Source organism: Tamandua tetradactyla, chromosome 2 (genome assembly GCF_023851605.1).
Source record: "Tamandua tetradactyla isolate mTamTet1 chromosome 2, mTamTet1.pri, whole genome shotgun sequence".
Lineage (NCBI taxonomy): Eukaryota > Metazoa > Chordata > Mammalia > Pilosa > Myrmecophagidae > Tamandua > Tamandua tetradactyla.
The window spans coordinates 130,658,753-130,678,696 of record NC_135328.1 but is presented as its reverse complement, the minus strand read 5'-3'; positions in this window follow the sequence as shown (position 1 = coordinate 130,678,696).

Sequence of the window (19,944 nt, the reverse complement as noted above, 5' to 3'; positions counted from 1 at the left end):
TTTAAATTTTCATTGAAATTGTTCCAAACGTTCAACAGTTTCCATTCTGTTACAAATCAGGTTTCCTTATGTGCACATAGGTTTGTTTCTGAGCTCTCAATTCCATTCCATGGACCAATTTGTTTCCCCTGGGCCAACGCTGGCTGTCTTAATTGCTACAGCTTTGTAAGTCATCATAAATCATGATACCTGGCCAGAATACAGTCTTGTTTCTTCTTGAAGATTTGGGGCCTTTTTTCTTGGAATTCAATTTTGTTAAAGTGTTTGAAAAACGTTTTAGGATTTTATTGGAATTGCACTGATTTTATAGATTGATTTGGGGGAATATTGATATCTTCACATTAGTGAACATTTATTAAGGCCTGATTTAATGTTTTTCAATAAAGTTTTGTAATTCTCTATAGAAAAGTCTTGCTTATTTTGTTAGATTATTCCTAGAAAGTAAATTAATTTTTGTTTGTATCATCAGGGATTACTTTTGTCAAATATAATACACATTGAGAAAAGCATCTGAACCAAAAATACATGTTTAAAGTTTTGTCACAAAGCAGCCACCCATGTTCTCACGATATGGGTCAGGACACAGAACATTGCGAGTCTCGCAGAGCCCATTTAGCATGGTCACTGCCCACTCACCTGTTTCTCCCTCCCCAGCCTCAAGGCAACTACTGCCTACTTTCAAGATAATCACTGCCTGTTTTCTTCATACTGTTACCACCTAACTTTTTTTCCTTATTCTCTTCATTTCTAATAATATCACATTTTTGGTGGTTGTATTAAACAAACATACGAGAAATCATGATGATAATGTAACATTTAGTGTTCCTTGGAACATTTCTTCATATTCCTTACACTTAGGAAAGTCTAAATGGATTACCGGTAGTTATAGAATGGAAAACACCTATTAAGGAAGTATCCCATTGGCATTGGACTATACTATCTCATTTTTTAAAATCTCCCCAAATGGGAGATTTTAGAATCAAGTGCTTTTTAAAAAAAAATATTTTTATTGACGAATCTTAACATACGAACAGTCCATACATGGTGCAAAATCAGTGGCTCACGATATCATCACATAGTTGTGTATTCATCACCATGGTCATTTTTTAGAACATTTGCATCACTCTAGGAAAAAAAATAAAAAGACAAAAGGAAAAAACTCATGCATACCATACTCCTTACCCCTCCCTCTCACTCACTACTAGTATTTCCATCTACCCAATTTAACCTTTGTCCCTCCTATTATTTGTTTATTTTGTATCCATATTTTTCACTCATCTATCCATACCCTAGATAAAAGGAGCATCAGACACAAGGTTTTCACAATCACACAGTCACATTTTATAAAAGTTATATCTTTACACAATTCATCTTTAAGAATCAAGGCTACTGGAACACAGTTCAACAGTTTCAGGTACTTCCCTCTAGCCACTCCAATACACCATAAACTAAAAAGGGGATATCTATATAATGCAGAAGAATAACCTCCAGGATAACCTCTCGACTGTTTGAAATCTCTCAGCTACTGAAACTTTTTAATCTCACTTCTCTCTTCTCCCCTTTTTTTTTTTTTTTTTTTTGGTCAAGGCTTTCTCAATCCCTTGATGCCGGGTCCTGGCTCATCCCAGGATTTCTGTCCCACGTTGCCGGGAAGATTTACACCCCTGGGAGTCAAAAGGGGGAGGGCGGTGAGTTCTCTTGCCACATTGGCTTAGAGAGAGGCCACATTTGAGCAACAAAAGAGGATCTCTGGGGGTGACTCTTTAAAGCGAGCCTAGTCTATTTTTTGCAGGATTAAGTTTCACAGGGGCGAACCCCACCACCTAATATTATGACCCTAACCACATTAGTTTAGTTTTTTATTTTAGCTTGTTCATGTATTTGTAACATATATATTGAGATATAATTTACATACCTTAACATCTACTTATTTTAACTGGATAATTTAATGATTTTTTAGTAAATTTACAGTTTTGCAAACATAACTACAATCCAGGTTTGGCATATTTCTGTCATTCTAGAAAGATCTGCGATGCCCATTTTCAGTGAACCCCTATTTCCTACCTCCCTCTGAAACCACTGTTCTGCTTTTTGGCTCTATACATTTGCCTTTAAAAAACATTTATATAGAAGGTAAAGAAGTGGGGGCGGTTGCTTGATATGTACAGAATGTTTCATGAGGTTGACCTTAAATGTCTGAAAATGGACAGAGGTGACGGTAGCACGTTATTGTGAGAATGATTAACAGAGCTGAATGCTGTGTGAATGTGGTAGAAAGGGGAAGTTTAGAATCATGCATGTGACCAGGAGAAAAGCTGGAGGTTAAAACATGGGAGTGTATAACAGAGAAGCTTCTGGTGGGCAATGCCCATGATTAACTGAATAAATATTTAAAAGTTCTTTAATGTACTTAACAAATGTACAGCCCTATACAAGTAGTTAATAATAGAAGGGTATGTGGGGAATATGTACCTATTGCAAACTATGGACTATAATTAATAGTAATATTAATATTCTTTCATCAACAGTAGTAACAGTCAGTTATGTAGTACAGGGGGCATTAAAGAGTATGGGAGGATTTGGGTTTCCTTTTTTATTTTATTTTCTTTCTGGAGTGACGACAATGTTCTAAATTTGATCACGGGGCTGTATATGCACAGCTGTGTGATGATACTGTGAACCAGTGATTGTACACTTCCGATGGTTTCTAGGATTTGTGAATATATCTCAATAAAACTGCATTAAAAAAAAGAAATCAGCTACCAACCCACACGTAAAAAAACATTTTTGTAAATGGAATATTTTGTAGTCTTTTATACCTAGTGTTTGCACTTAGCACGTTCTTTTTTTTTTCCTTTAATGTTTTTTATTGTGTAATATAACATATATACAAAAAAAGAAAAAGCAGTAATTTTCAAAGTACATTCTAACAAGCAGCTACAGAACATATTTCATAGTTTGGTATGGGTTACCATTCCACAGTTTGTTTTTCCTTCTAGCTGCTCCAAAACACTAGAGGCTAAAAGAAATATCACTATAGTGATTCAGCAGTCATTTGTAACATCCTGTCTTCTCTTTTTTTATCATTATTTATTTTATTTTTTATTAATTAAAAAACATTTTTAAATACAAAAAACTCTCAAACAAACGCAAACAATCTTATTTTGATCATTCCGTTCTACATATACAGTCAGTAATTCACAATAACATCACGTAATTGCATATTCATCATCATGATCATTTCTTGGAACATTTGTATCTATTTAGAAAAAGAAATAAAACGAAAACAGAAAAAAATGTATACATACCATACCCCTTACCCCTCCCTTTCATTGATCATTAACATTTCAAACTAAATTTATTTTAACATTTGTTCCCCCCTATTATTCATTTTTATTCCATATGTTCTACTCGTCTGCTGTTAAGGTAGATAAAAGGAGCATCAGACACAAGGTTTTCACAATCACACAGTCACACTGTGACAGCTGTATCATTATTCAATCATCCTCAAGAAACATGGCTACTGGAACACAGCTCTACATTTTCAGGCAGTTCCCTCCAGCCTCTCCACTACATCTTGAATAACAAGGACTTAGCACATTCTCGAAAAAGGCTCCTCCATGCCGTAGGATGTACAGTATTTCATGCCTTCCTATTGTTGTGCAGTGTTCCACTGAAAGGACACAGGACATTTTTTTTAACTTTTTTTATTGGATAGTATAACATATACACAAAGCAAAGAAATAAGAAAGAAATAGTCTTCAAAGCACTCTTCGAAAAATGATTACAGAGTAGATCCCAGAGTTTGTCATGGGCTACCATACAATCCCCTCACATTTTTCCTTCTAGCTGCTCCAGAATATAGGAGGCTAGAGGGCTTAAATACTTTTTCACCACAATCAACTTTTTTTCCTTCTTTTTCTGTGAACAATAACATAAATACAAAAAAAATCTATAAATTTCCAAGCACAGCACCACAATTAGTTGTAGAACACATTTCAGACTTTGACATGGATTACAATTTCACAATTTTAGGTTTTTACTTCTGGCTGCTCTAAAATACTGGAGACTAAAAGAGATATCAATTTAATGATTCAGCATTCATATTCATTTGTTAATTCCTATCTTCTATGTATAATTCCACCATCACCTTTGATCTTTCCATCCCTCTCTTTGGGGTTGTTTGGGCTATGGCAATTCTAAACTTTTTATATTGCAAGGGTCTATCACTGATATGGGGTGGGGAGATGAAACTATCTGATGTTCTGGAGAGGCTGGGCTAGGTTTCAGGACTTATCTGGACCAGGGACCCATCTGGAGGTTGTAGGTTTATGGAAAGTTACTCTAGTGCCAGGAACCCTTGTGCAATCTTATAAATTGCCCTACGTGTTCTTTAGGATTGGCTGGAGTGGTTCTGGTTGGGGGTTGGCAGGTTATGATGGGTAGCAAGGTCTGCCTGAAGCTTGTGTAAGAGCAACCTCCAGAGTAGCCTGTCAACTCTATTTGAACTCTCTCTGCCACTGATACTTTATTAATTACACTTCTTTCCCCCCATTTGGTCAGGATGAAATTGATGATCTCACGGTGCCAGGTCTGGATTCATCCCTGGGAGTCCTCTCCCATGTCGCCAGGGAGACTTTCACCCCTGGATGTCAAGGACACAGCACATTTATTTATTCATTCACCGTTTAATGGATATTTGGATTGTTTCCACTTTTTGGCTATTATGAATAGGACCCTCAGTCTAAAAAATGCTTTGTGTGGGAATGTTTCCTTTCTCTTGAATAAATACCAAGGAGTGGAATTGTGTGGTCATATGAACAAATTCTGTTTAACTTGTTAAGAAACTGCTAAACTGCCTTCCAAAGTGACTGCACCATCACACATTCTCTCCAACCCTGTGCAAAGGTTCTAGTTTCCCCACATCCTCAACAGCAGCAGTCTTTTTGATTGTAGCCATCCTATTGCATGGTTATAATTGTGGCTTTAATTTGCTTTTCCCTAATAACTACTGATGTTAGGCATTGTTTTTTGTGTGCTTATTTAGCTATTTAAATACCTTCTTTGGTGAAATGTCTGTTCAAATCATGTACTCATTTTATAATGTCGTTTGTTTTCTTATTATTGAGTTGTAACAGTTCTTCATAGATTCTAGATATGAGTCTTTTTCAGATATATGATTTGTGGATATTTCTTCCTAGCCGTGAAAGCTTATCTTTTCATTTTCTTTCTTCTTTTAAAAATATAATTTAAATGCTTATTGTGAAAACATAGCATGCATTATAACATTTCCCATTTTAATCACTTTCAAATGTATACAATTCACTGGTAATTATGCTCACAATGTGCCACCATTTCCACCATCCATTACTAATTTTTTTGCATCACCTCAAACAGATGTTCTGTACCCATTAAGCATTAAACACCTCAATTCCCACTACCACCTCTGCTCCCAGCACCCTGTAGGCTGCTCTTTCTCTATGCATTTGCTTATTCTATTATTTCACTTCAGTGAGTTCATACTGTATTTGTTCTACTGTGTCTGACTTATCATACTCAGTGTGGCAGTTAGATTCAGTTGTCAACTTGGCCAGGTGAAGGCACCTAGTTCTGTGGCTGTGGACATGAGCCAATGATACGTGAACCTCATCTGTTGCTGATTACATCTGCAGTCGGCTAGGAGGCGTGCCTGCTGCAATGAGTGACGTTTGACTTAATTGGCTGGTGCTTAAATGAGAGAGCACAAAGTAGCACAGCCTAAGCAGCTCAGCATTCCTCATCTCAGCACTCGCAGCTCAGCCCAGGCCTTTGGAGATGCAGAAAGAAATCACCCCGGGGAAAGTTGTTGGAACCCAGGGGCCTGGAGAGAAGACCAGCAGAGACCATCCTGTGCCTTCCACGTAAGAAAGAACCTCAGTGGAAAGTTAGCTGCCTTTCCTCTGAAGAATTAACAAAATAAATCCCCTTTTATTAAAAGCCAATCCATCTCTTGTGTGTTGCATTCTGGCAGCTAGAAAACTAGAACACTCAGTAAGACGTCTTTGAGGTTCGCCCATGTTGTAGTATGAGGCAGCACGCGACTCCTTTTCATGGCTGAATAATGTTCCATTGCATGGATGGACCATATTTTGCTTATCCGTTCATCTGCTGGTGGACACTTGGGTTCCTTCCAAACTTTTTGGCTGTTGTGAATAATGCCGTGATGAACGTTGGTATCAAATTTCTTTCGGAGTTCCTGCTTTCAGTTCCTTTGGATAGATCCCTAGTTATGGACTTGGCAGTCATACGGCAATTCTGTGCTTATCTTTCTGAGGAACTACCAAAATGTTTTCCACAGCAGCTGCACCACTTTACACTCCCACCAACAGTGTACTAAGGTTCCTATTTCTCCACATCCTTGTCAACACTTGTTATTTCCAGTTTCCTTTAATAATAGCCATTCTAGTGGGCGTGACATGGTGTTCTCGTTTGCTAGCTGCCGGAATGCAACACACCAGACACGGATTGGCTTTTTTTTTTTTAATTTTTTTTTATTAATCAAAAAAAAGAAAAGAAATTAACACAACATTTAGAAATCATTCCATTCTACACATGCACTCAGTAATTCTTAGTATCATCACATAGATGTATGATCATCATTTCTTAGTACATTTGCATCGATTTAGGAAAAGAACTAGCAAAACAGCAGAAAAAGATATAGAATGTTAATATAGAGAAGAGAATTAAAATAATAATACTAATAAAAAATATATATATAAAAAGGAAAAAGAAAAAAACAAAAACAAAAGATACAAACAAACAAACAAACAAAAAACCATATTTCAGGTGCAGCTTCATTCAGTGTTCCAACATAGTTACATTACACTTAGGTATTATTGTGCTGTCCATTTTTGAGTTTTTGTATCTAGTCCTGTTGCACAGTCTGTATCCCTTCAGCTCCAATTACCCATTATCTTACCCTGTTTCTAACTCCTGCTGGTCTCTGTTACCAATGATATATTCCAAGCTGATTCTCGAATGTCGGTTCACATCAGTGGGACCATACAATATTTGTCCTTTAGTTTTTGGCTAGACTCACTCAGCATAATGTTCTCTAGGTCCATCCATGTTATTACATGCTTCATAAGTTTAGTCTGTCTTAAAGCTGCATAATATTCCATCGTAGGTATACACCACAGTTTGTTTAGCCACTCGTCTGTTGATGGACATTTTGGCTGTTTCCATCTCTTTGCAATTGTAGATAATGCTGCTATAAACACTGGTGTGCAAATGTCCGTCTGTGTCTTTGCCCTTAAGTCCTTTGAGTAGATACCTAGCAGTGGTATTGCTGGGTCGTAATCCATTCTGCCATTCTATGTCTTTTGATTGGGAAATTCAGTCTATTAACTTTTAGTGTTATTACTGTTTGGATAATATTTTCCTCTACCATTTTGGCTTTTGTATTATATATATCATATCTGATTTTCCTTCTTTCTACACTTTACTCCATACCTCTCTCTTCTGTCTTTTCGTATCTGACTCTAGTGCTCCCTTCAGTATTTCTTGCAGAGCTGGTCTCTTGGTCACAAATTCTCTCAGTGACTTTTTGTCTACAAATGTTTTAATTTCTCCTTCATTTTTGAAGGACAATTTTGCTGGATATAGAAGTCTTGGTTGGCAGTTTTTCTCTTTTAGTAATTTAAATATATCATCCCACTGTCGTCTAGCTTCCATGGTTTCTGCTGAGAAATCTACACATAGTCTTATTGGGTTTCCCTTGTATGTGACAGATTGTTTTTCTCTTGCTGCTTTCAAGATCCTCTCTTTCTCTTTGACCTCTGACATTCTAACTAGTAAGTGTCTTGGAGAACGCCTATTTGGGTCTATTCTCTTTGGGGTGCGCTGTACTTCTTGGATCTGTAAATTTAGGTCTTTCATAAGAGTTGGGAAATTTTCAGTGAAAATTTCTTCCATTAGTTTTTCTCCTCCTTTTCCCTTCTCTTCTCCTTCTGGGACCCCCACAACACGTATATTTGTGCGCTTCATATTGTCATTCAGTTCCCTGATCCCCTGCTCAAGTTTTTCCATTCTTTCCCCTATAGTTTCTGTTTCTTTTTGGAGTTCAGATGTTCCATCCTCCAGTTCACTAATTGTAGCTTCTGTCTCTTTAGATCTACCATTGTAGGTATCCATTGTTTTTTCCATTTTTTCTTCTTTGTCCTTCACTCCCATAAGTTCTGTGATTTGTTTTTTCAGATTTTCTATTTCTTCTTTTTGTTCAGCCCATGTCTTCTTCATGTCCTCCCTCAATTTATTGATTTGGTTTTTTTTTTTTTTTAATTAAAAAAAGAATTAACAAAACAATTAGAAATCATTCCAATCTACATGTACAATCAGTAATTCTTAATAACATCACATAGTTGCATATTCATCATTTCTTAGTACATTTGCATCGATTTAGAAAAAGAAATAAAAAGACAACAGAATAAGAATTAAAACAATAATAGAAAGAAAAAAAAACAAAAAAAACAAAAACAAAAAACCTATACCTCACATGCAGCTTCATTCAGTGTTTTAACATAATTGCATTACAATTGGGTAGTATTGTGCTGTCCATTTCTGAGTTTTTATATCCAGTCCCGTTGTACAGTCTGTATCCCTTCAGCTCCAATTATCCCTTCTCTTTTTTTTTTTTTTTTTTTAATTAACGGATAAAAAGAAATTAACCCAACATTTACAGATCATACCATTCTACATATGCAATCATTAATTCTTAACATCATCACATAGATGCATGATCATCATTTCTTAGTACATTTGCATTGGTTTAGAAAAACTAGCAACATAACCGAAAAAGATATAGAATGTTAATATAGAGAGAAAAATAAAAGTAATAATAGTAAAATCAAAACAAAACAAAACAAAAACCTATAGCTCAGATGCAGCTTCATTCAGTGTTTTAACATGATTACTTTACAATTAGGTATTATTGTGCTGTCCATTTTTGAGTTTTTGTATCTAGTCCTGTTGCACAGTCTGCATCCCTTCAGCTTCAATTACCCATTGTCTTACCCTGTTTCTAACTCCTGCTGAACTCTGTTACCAATGACATATTTCAAGTTTATTCTCGAATGTCCGTTCACATCAGTGGGACCATACAGTATTTGTCCTTTAGTTTTTGGCTGGATTCACTCAGCATAATATTCTCTAGGTCCATCCATGTTATTACATGGTTCATAAGTTTATCTTGTCTTAAAGCTGCATAATATTCCATCGTATGTATATACCACAGTTTGTTTAGCCACTCTTCTGTTGATGGAGATTTTGGCTGTTTCCATCTCTTTGCAATTGTAAATAATGCTGCTATAAACATTGGTGTGCAAATGTCCGTTTGTGTCTTTGCCCTTAAGTCCTTTGAGTAGATACCTAGCAATGGTATTGCTGGGTCGTATGGCAATTCTATATTCAGCTTTTTGAGGAACCGCCAAACTGCCTTCCACAGTGGTTGCACCCTTTGACATTCCCACCAACAGTGGATAAGTGTGCCTCTTTCTCCGCATCCTCTCCAGCACTTGTCATTTTCTGTTTTGTTGATAATGGCCATTCTGGTGGGTGTGAGATGATATCTCATTGTGGTTTTGATTTGCATTTCTCTAATGGCCAGGGACATTGAGCATCTCTTCATGTGCCTCTTGGCCATCCGTATTTCCTCTTCTGAGAGGTGTCTGTTCAAGTCTTTTTCCCATTTTGTAATTGGGTTGGCTGTCTTTTTGTTGTTGAGATGAACAATCTCTTTATAAATTCTGGATACTAGACCTTTCTCTGATATATCATTTCCAAATATTGTCTCCCATTGTGAAGGCTGTCTTTCTACTTTCTTGATGAAGTTCTTTGATGCACAAAAGTGTTTAATTTTGAGGTTTAAGGTCCATAAAACCACCTCCAGTTGTAAGATCCATAAGATATCTCCCAACATTTTCCTCTAACTGTTTTATGGTCTTAGACCTAATGTTTAGATCTTTGATCCATTTTGAGTTAACTTTTGTATAGGGTGTGAGAGATGGGTCTTCTTTCATTCTTTTGCATATGGATATCCAGTTCTCTAGGCACCATTTATTGAAGAGACTGCTCTGTCCCAGGTGAGTTGGCTTGACTGCCTTATCAAAGATCAAATGTCCATAGATGAGAGGGTCTATATCTGAGCACTCTATTCGATTCCATTGGTCGATAAATCTATCTTTATGCCAATACCATGCTGTTTTGACCACTGTGGCTTCATAATATGCCTTAAAGTCAGGCAGCGCGAGACCTCCAGCTTCGTTTTTTTTCCTCAAGATGTTTTTAGCAATTCGGGGCACCCTGCCCTTCCAGATAAATTTGCTTATTGGTTTTTCTATTTCTGAAAAATAAGTTGTTGGGATTTTGATTGGTATTGCATTGAATCTGTAAATCAATTTAGGTAGGATTGACATCTTAACTATATTTAGTCTTCCAATCCATGAACACGGTATGCCCTTCCATCTATTTAGGTCTTCTGTGATTTCTTTTAGCAGTTTTTTGTAGTTTTCTTTATATAGGTTTTTTGTCTCTTTAGTTAAATTTATTCCTAGGTATTTTATTCTTTTAGTTGCAATTGTAAATGGGATTCGTTTCTTGATTTCCCCCTCAGCTTGTTCATTACTAGTGTATAGAAATGCTACAGATTTTTGAATGTTGATCTTGTAACCTGCTACTTTGCTGTACTCATTTATTAGCTCTAGTAGTTTTGTTGTGGATTTTTCCGGGTTTTCGACGTATAGTATCATATCGTCTGCAAACAGTGATAGTTTTACTTCTTCCTTTCCAATTTTGATGCCTTGTATTTCTTTTTCTTGTCTAATTGCTCTGGCTAGAACCTCCAACACAATGTTGAATAATAGTGGTGATAGTGGACATCCTTGTCTTGTTCCTGATCTTAGGGGGAAAGTTTTCGATTTTTCCCCATTGAGGATGATATTAGCTGTGGGTTTTTCATATATTCCCTCTATCATTTTAAGGAAGTTCCCTTGTATTCCTATCTTTTGAAGTGTTTTCAACAGGAAAGGATGTTGAATCTTGTCGAATGCCTTCTCTGCATCAATTGAGATGATCATGTGATTTTTCTGCTTTGATTTGTTGATATGGTGTATTACATTAATTGATTTTCTTATGTTGAACCATCCTTGTATACCTGGGATGAATCCTACTTGGTCATGATGTATAATTCTTTTAATGTGTTGTTGGATACGATTTGCTAGAATTTTATTGAGGATTTTTGCATCTGTATTCATTAGAGAGATTGGTCTGTAGTTTTCTTTTTTTGTAATATCTTTGCCTGGTTTTGGTATGAGGGTGATGTTGGCTTCATAGAATGAATTAGGTAGTTTTCCCTCCACTTCGATTTTTTTGAAGAGTTTGAAGAGAATTGGTACTAATTCTTTCTGGAACGTTTGGTAGAATTCACATGTGAAGCCATCTGGTCCTGGACTTTTCTTTTTAGGAAGCTTTTGAATGACTAATTCAATTTCTTTACTTGTGATTGGTTTGTTGAGGTCATCTATGTCTTCTTGAGTCAAAGTCGGTTGTTCATATCTTTCCAGGAACCCATCCATTTCCTCTAAATTGTTGTATTTATTAGCGTAAAGTTGTTCATAGTATCCTGTTATTACCTCCTTTATTTCTGTGAGGTCAGTAGTTATGTCTCCTCTTCCATTTCTGATCTTATTTATTTGGATCCTCTCTCTTCTTCTTTTTGTCAATCTTGATAGGGGCCCATCAATCTTATTGATTTTCTCATAGAACCAACTTCTGGTCTTATTGATTTTCTCTACTGTTTTCATATTTTCAATTTCATTTATTTCTGCTCTGATCTTTGTTATTTCTTTCCTTTTGCTTGCTTTGGGATTAGTTTGCTGTTCTTTCTCCAGTTCTTCCAATTGAACAGTTAATTCCTGCATTTTTGCCTTTTCTTCTTTTCTGATATAGGCATTTAGGGCAATAAATTTCCCTCTTAGCACTGCCTTTGCTGCATCCCATAAGTTTTGATATGTTGTGTTTTCATTTTCATTTGCCTCGAGGTATTTACTAATTTCTCTTGCAATTTCTTCTTTGACCCACTCGTTGTTTAAGAGTGTGTTGTTGAGCCTCCAGGTATTTGTGAATTTTCTGGCATTCTGCCTATTATTGATATCCAACTTCATTCCTTTATGATCCGAGAAAGTGTTGTGTATGATTTCAATCTTTTTAAATTTGTTAAGACTTGCTTTGTGACCCAGCATATGGTCTATCTTTGAGAATGATCCATGAGCACTTGAGAAAAAGGTGTATCCTGCTGTTGTGGGATGTAATGTCCTATAAATGTCTGTTAAGTCTAGCTCATTTATAGTAATATTCAGATTCTCTATTTCTTTATTGATCCTCTGTCTAGATGTTCTGTCCATTGATGAGAGTGGGGAATTGAAGTCTCCAACTATTATGGTATTTGTGTCTATTTCCCTTTTCAGTGTTTGCAGTGTATTCCTCACGTATTTTGGGGCATTCTGGTTCGGTGCATAAATATTTATGATTGTTATGTCTTCTTGTTTAATTGTTCCTTTTATTAGTATATAGTGTCCTTCTTTGTCTCTTTTAACTGTTTTACATTTGAAGTCTAACTTGTTGGATATTAGTATAGCCACTCCTGCTATTTTCTGGTTGTTATTTGCATGAAATATCTTTTCCCAACCTTTCACTTTCAACCTATGTTTATCTTTGGGTCTAAGATGTGTTTCCTGTAGACAGCATATAGAAGGATCCTGTTTTTTAATCCATTCTGCCAATCTATGTCTTTTGATTGGGGAATTCAGTCCATTAACATTTAGTGTTATTACTGTTTGGATAATATTTTCCTCTGCCATTTTGCCTTTTGTATTATATATATATCATATCTGACTTTCCTTCTTTCTACACTCTTCTCCATACCTCTCTCTTCTGTCTTTTTGGTTCTGACTCTAGTGCTCCCTTTAGTATTTCTTGCAGAGCTGGTCTCTTGGTCACAAATTCTCTCAGTGACTTTTTGTCTGAGAATGTTTTAATTTCTCCCTCATTTTTGAAGGACAATTTTGCTGGATATAGGAGTCTTGGTTGGCAGTTTTTCTCTTTTAGTAATTTAAATATATCATCCCACTGTCTTCTAGCCTCCATGGTTTCTGCTGAGAAATCTACACATAGTCTTATTGGGTTTCCCTTGTATGTGATGGATTGTTTTTCTCTTGCTGCTTTCAAGATCCTCTCTTTCTCTTTGACCTCTGACATTCTAACTAGTAAGTGTCTTGGAGAACGCCTATTTGGGTCTAATCTCTTTGGGGTGCGCTGCACTTCTTGGATCTGTAATTTTAGGTCTTTCATAAGAGTTGGGAAATTTTCAGTGAAAATTTCTTCCATTAGTTTTTCTCCTCCTTTTCCCTTCTCTTCTCCTTCTGGGACACCCACAACACGTATATTTGTGCGGTTCATATTGTCCTTGAGTTCCCTGATACCCTGTTCAAATTTTTCCATTCTTTTCCCGATAGTTTCTGTTTCTTTTTGGAATTCAGATGTTCCATCCTCCAAATCACTAATTCTATCTTCTGTCTCTTTGAATCTATCATTGTAGGTATCCATTGTTTTTTCTATCTTTTCTACTTTGTCCTTCACTTCCATAAGTTCTGTGATTTGCTTTTTCAGTTTTTCTATTTCTTCTTTATGTTCAGCCCATGTCTTCTTCATGTCCTCCCTCATTTTATCGATTTCGTTTTTGAAGAGGTTTTCCATTTCTGTTCGTATATTTAGCATTAGTTGTCTCAGCTCCTGTATCTCATTTGAACTATTGGTTTGTTCCTTTGACTGGGCCATATTTTCAATTATTTGAGCGTGATCCGTTATCTTCTGTTGGCGTCTGCGCATTTAGACAGATTTCCCTGGGTATTGGATCCAAAAGTTTGGAAGATTTTTCTGTGAAATCTCTGGGTTCTGTTTTTCTTATCCTGCCCAGTAGGTGGCGCTCGTGGCACACGTTTGTCTGCGGGTCCCACCAGTAAAAGGTGCTGTGGGACCTTAAACTTTGGAAAACTCTCGCCGTCCTGGGGGTTCGCTAGCCGAAGCGGCTTGAGCCGGCCCGGGGTCCGAACGCAGGGAGGGTTGCTGGTCGCCGCAGCCAGGGAAAGAGCCCGTCCGAATTTCCTAGTCGGCCCTGGGCAACAAGCGTGGCGGGAGGGCGCCAGCGGCAGCGGCCCGCCCGAGAGAGTGCACGTTCCCCGGGAGTCACGGGGTCACCGTTCTCCGCGGCCTGGGGGTTTCCGATCCAATTCTCTCAGTTGGTCCGGGGGCTGCGCGTGGTGTGGGCGCCAGCCGTCTTTGTTTCAGGGGACCGCCTCTCCAATTCTCCCAGCCGGCCCGGGAAGGGGGAAGGGAGTAACTCCGGCCGCTTGCCACCCCGCCCGGTAAGAGCCGCGCGCCTCGGCGATCTCACCTGAGCTGCTTCTCTCAGCCAGCCAGCCGTTCCAGGATGGGGTACGCTGTCTTTTTTATCTCTGTTGTGGCTTTGGGTGCTTTCTGTATCGTTTCTACTCCCCTAGTAGGTGTCCTGGAGAAGAAACTAAGATCCGCGCGTCTTACTAAGCCGCCATCTTCCAGGAAGTCTATTGATTTGGTTTTTGAAGAGTTTTTCCATTTCTGTTCGTATATTCAGCATTAGTTGTCTCAGCTCCTGTATCTCATTTGAACTATTGGTTTGTTCCTTTGACTGGGCCATATCTTCAATTTTCCGAGCGGCATCCATTATTTTCTGCTGGTGTCTGGGCATTTGATCAGATTTCCCTGGGTGTGGGACCCTGCTGGTTGAAAGGTTTTTCTGTGAAATCTCTGGGCTCTGTTTTTCTTTTCCTGCCCAGTAGGTGGCGCTCGTGGCGCTCGACTGTCTGCGGGGCCCACTAGTAAAAGATGCTGTGGCTCCTTTAACTTGCCAATCCGAATCTCGCAGTCGGCCCAGGAAACTGCGCGTGGAGTGGGGGGGGTCACCGGCCGCCGCGGCTTGGGGGAGTGCTGGTCCAAATTGCCCAGCTGGCCCGAGACGCCAAGCGTGGCGGGAGGGCCCCGCTATCCAACGTTCCCAGTGAGACTGGGGAGCCACGTGCGTGGAGGGGACCCCAGTCGCCAGCCGCCCCTGCCGGGGAAACGCGCGCCCCTCGGGTATCTCACCGCAGCGGATTCTCCCTGCCCGTTCAGCCATTCCAGAATGGGGTACGCTGTCTTTTTGGTCTCTGTCGTGGCTCTGGGAGCTGTTTCGTATTGTTTCTGTTTCTTTAGTTGCTTTTCTGGAGGAGGAACTAAGACCCGCGCGTCTTACTAAGCCGCCATCTTCTCCGGAAGTCACGGATTGGCTTTTAATAAAAGGGGATTTATTTCGTTAGTTCTTCAGAGGAAAGGCAGCTAACTTTCATCTGAGGTACTTTCTTACGTGGGAAGGCACAGGATGGTCTCTGCTGGCCTTCTCTCCAAGGCCTCTGGGTTCCCACAACTTTCCGGGGTGATTTCTTTCTGCATCTCCAAAGGCCTGGGCTGAGCTGCGCATGCTGAAATGAGGTATGCTGAGCTGCTTGGGCTGTACTATGTTGAACTCTCTCATTTAAGCACCAGCCAGTTAAATCAAACGTCATTCATTGCAGCAGGTACACCTCCCAGCCAACTGCAGATTTAATCAGCAACAGATGAGGTTCACATACCATTGGCTCATGCCCACAGCCGCAGAACTAGGTGCCTTCACCTGACCAAGTTGACAACCGAATTTAACTACCACTCTTGGGATCTCATTGCAGTTTTAATGTGCATTTCCCTAATGGTTAATGATGTTGAGCATTTTTTCATACACTTATTGGCCATTTGAATATCTTCTCTGGAGGGCTGTCTATTCAAATCTTTCAACCGTTATTTACTTGGGTTGTTTGTCTTTCTCTTGTTGAGTTGTAGGAGCTCTTTATATATTCTGAATATTAAAACCTTATCACATTTTAAGTATATTCTCCCATTCTGATAGGTTGTCTTTTCTGTTTCTTGATAATGTGCTATGATGCACAAACTTTTTAAATTTTGACGAAGTCCATTCAATCTATTATTTATTTTCTTGTTTGTGCCTTTTGTGTTAAGTCCAAAAATACACTGCCTAACACAAGGTCTTGAAAATATTTTCATATGTTTTTGTAGAAATTTTATAGTTTTAGCTCTTATATTTAGGTCATTGATCTAAGTTAAACTAATTTTTGTATATTGTGAGAAGTAAAGGTCCATGTTCATTATTTTATATGATGATTTCCAGTTGTCCCAGTACCAAATATGAAAGAAACTCTTGTTTCCCCATTGAATGGACTTCAAGCCCTTGTCAGAAATAAATTGGCTATGGATGTGTGGGTTTATTTATTTATTTATTAAAAAAAATTTAACAAACCAAATAAAACACCAACATATATAATCAGTAATTCACAATATCATCACTTAGTTGCATATTCATCATTTCTTAGAACATTTGCATCAATTCAGAAAAAGAAATAAAAAGACAATAGAAAAAGAAATAAAAAGAAAACAGAAAAGAAAAAAAAATTATACCTACCATACCCCTTACCCCTCGCTTTCATTGATCGCTAGCATTTCAAACTAAATTTATTTTAACATTTGTTCCCCCTATTATTCATTTTTATTCCGTATATTCTACTCGTCTGCTGTTAAGGTAGATAAAAGGAGCATCAGACACAAGGTTTTCCCAATCACACAGTCACATTGTGAAAGCTATATCATTATACAATCATCATCAAGAAACATGGCTACTGGAACACAGCTCTACATTTTCAGGCAGTTCCCTCCAGCCTCTCTATTACATCTTGAATAACAAGGTGATATCTACTTAATGTGTAAGAATAACTTCCAGGATAACCTCTCGACTCTGTTTGGAATCTCTCAGTCATTGACACTTTATTTTGTCTCATTTTTCTCTTCCCCCTTTCGGTCGAGAAGTTTTTCTCAATCCCTTGATGCTGAGTCTCAGCTCATTCTAGGATTTCTGTCCCACGTTACCAGGAAGGTTATTTTTGAACTCTCAGCTGTATTCCATTGATCTTTATGTCTATCCTTATGCCAAGTTTTTGAAATTGTTTTTTATTGTATAATATAACATATATACACAGCAGAGAAAGAAAAAAGTCATAATTTTCAAAGCACACTTCAATAAGTAGTTACAGAACAGATCCCAGAGTTTGTCATGGACTACCATTCCACCCTCTCAGATTTTCCCTTCTAGCTGCTCCAGAACACTGGCGGCTAGAAGGAATGTTTAATATAGTGAGTCAGCAGCCTTACTCTTCTGCCAAATCCCATTTTCTCTGCTATACCTCCTTCTTCTCCACTAACCCCCCTCCTAATTTATAGAGATCTTTGGGCAATGCCCATTCTGACTTTTTCATGTTGAGAAGAGCTGCCCACACTGAAGGATTGTGGAACGTAATTAATTGATTACCCTGGAGAGGCTGGTCCTCTCAGTTTCAGGATTTATCTGACCCAGGAATCCGCAGGGAACTATATGATCCAGGAAGGCCAACCTAATGCATGAAACCTTTATAGAGTCTCAATTTGAGCCCTAGGTATTCTCAAGAGTGAACAGGAGTGATGTTGGTTGGGGTTTAGAAACCATGGCAATTAGCACTGTCTAACTGAAGCTTGCATTAAGAACAGCTTTCCAGAACAGCCTTTTGACTCCATTGGATCTCTCTTGGCCAGCGATGCCCTATTTTATTACACCTTCTTTCCCCCTTTTTTGTCAGGAAGGCGCTGTCAATCCCAGGTTGCCAGGACCACAGTGCCACACTGTCGTAATTACTGTGGCTTTATAGTAGGTTTTGAAATCAGGAAGTGTGAGTCCTCCGACTTTGCTTTTCTTTTTCAAGGCTGTTTTAGCTAACCAGGACCCTTAGCAATTCCACGTGACTCTGCAGATTAGCTTTTCCCTTTCTGCAAAACAGGCTGCTAGCGTTTTGATGGGGATTGTATTGAATTTGTAGATCACTTTAGGTACTGACATCTTAACAATATTAAATCTTCCAGTCCATGAACATGGGATTTCTTTTCATTTATTTAGGTCTTTAATCTCTCTCAGTAATGTTTTGCAGTTTTCAGCATAAAAGTCTTTCACCTCTTTGGTTAAATTTATTCCTAGGTATTTTATTCTTTTAGATACTAGTGTAAATGGAATTGTTTCCTTGATTTCCTCTTCAGATCATTCATTACTAGTATATAGTAACCCAACTGATTTCTGAGTGTTTGTCTTGTACCCTGCAACTTTGCTGAATCTGTTTATTATTTCTAGTAGCCTCCTTTTTGGTTTTATGGGATTTTCTATATAGGGAATCATATCATCTTTGAAAAGGGATAATGTGATTTCTTTTCCAATTTGGATGCCTTTTATTTCTTTCTCTTGCCTGATTGCTCTGGCTGCATGTACAGTGTTGAATAATAGTGGTGACAGTGGGTATCTATCTTTTTTATGATCTTAGAAGGAAAGTTTTCAGTCTTTCATTGTTGAGTATGATTTTTGCTGTGGAATTTTCATAAATACCTTCTTCATATTGAGAAAATACCCTTATATTCTTGGTTTTCTGAGTGGTTTTTTTTTTTTTTTGTACGCTGTATAGCGGGGTCACATTTCATTTTTCCCCATGTGAGTATCCCATTATTGCAGCACCACTTGTTGAATTTTTGTTTGTCTGTTTGTTTTTCTTGGCTTCTTTCTTTGTTTGGAAAGTACATGGGCCAGGAATCAAACCTGAGTCTTCCACATGGCAGGCAAGAATTCTACCACTGAACTACCCTTGCACCCCCCTTTCTGAGTGTTTTTATCAAGAAAGATGTTTGGTTTTATCAAACATCTTTTCTGCACCAATTCAGATGATCATATGTTTTTTTTTTCTTCATTCTATTAATGTGACTGTATTACATGGATTGATTTTCTTATGTTAAACTATCCTTGCATTCCTGAATAAATCCCACTTGGTCATGATGTATAATCTATTAATATACAGTCGGATTCTGTTTGCCAGTCTTTTGTTGAAGATTTTTTCATCTATTTTCATAAGATAAGGTCTCTAATTTTCTTTTTTTTGTGGACTGTCTTTATCTGGCATTGATCAGGGTAATGCTGGCCTTATAGAATGACGTAGGCAATGTTTCCTCCTCTTCTGTTTTTTTGGAGAGTTTGAGGAGTGGTACTGATTCTTTTTAAATATTTGGTAATTTATCAGACAGAATCTGGTTCTATTCTTTCTTTGTTGGGAGGTTTTTGATTATTGGTTCAATCTCTTGTTACAGATCTTCTGTGATTTTCTGTTTATAGTCAGGTTAGGTAGTTTGTATGTCTCTAGGAATTTGTCCATTTCATCTAGGTTATCTAATTTGTTGTTGTACAATTATTTGTAGTGTTCTATGAAAGGTAGATAGTAACGTCCCCATTTTTATTCCTGATTTATGTCCTCTCTTTTTTTATTTGTCAGTCTGGCTAAAAGGTTGTTGATTGTATTGATCTTTTCAGAAAACCAGTCTTTGGTTTCATTTATACTCTGTATTGTTTTTCTATTCTCCATTTCATTCATCTCTGCTCTAATCTTTAATATTTTCTCCCTTCTGCTTAATATAGGTTTAGTTTGCTCTTCTATTTCTATTTCCTTTAGGTATAAAGTTAGGGTCTTGATTTGTGATCTTTCTTCTGTTTTAATGTAGGTATTTACAGCTATAAATTTCCCTTTGAGCATGTCATCACTGGGTATCATAAGTTTTGGTATTGGTTTATAGTGTTGTTCAAATCCTCTGTTTTCTTATTGATACTCTGTCTAGATGATTTCTTGATTATTGAAAAGTTGTGTATTAAAGCCTCCAACTATTATCATAGAGCTA